Here is a 354-nt window from a genome sequence, read left to right on the forward strand (position 1 = left end):
GAACTAAAAATATTTTAGATATAAATGATTCTTATTTTTATATTTTTTAATATGAAAATTATTAGGTTTTTTATTCATGGATAGACATTCCACCGTTGGTTTAATTTTCATCATAATGTGAACTTTGTGGTTGAAAAGTCATATAAACACAAAATATTTTTCATTTATGAAAATTAATGTCTTAATATGAAACTGGAATTTTATATATTCTTTATTAAATAAAATAATGTTTGGAAAAGAGTTTCTTCCGGATAAAAGAATATACTCCCCTAAAAATCTTTTATTTCAAACAAAAAACAACAATTACAAAAGAAAATTAGGCATCCACAAGCAAAATACATGTCTTCCAAAAAC

The sequence above is a fragment of the Cynara cardunculus genome, assembly GCF_001531365.2.
Source record: "Cynara cardunculus var. scolymus isolate 2C chromosome LG 10, CcrdV1, whole genome shotgun sequence".
Classification (NCBI taxonomy): Eukaryota; Viridiplantae; Streptophyta; class Magnoliopsida; order Asterales; family Asteraceae; genus Cynara; species Cynara cardunculus.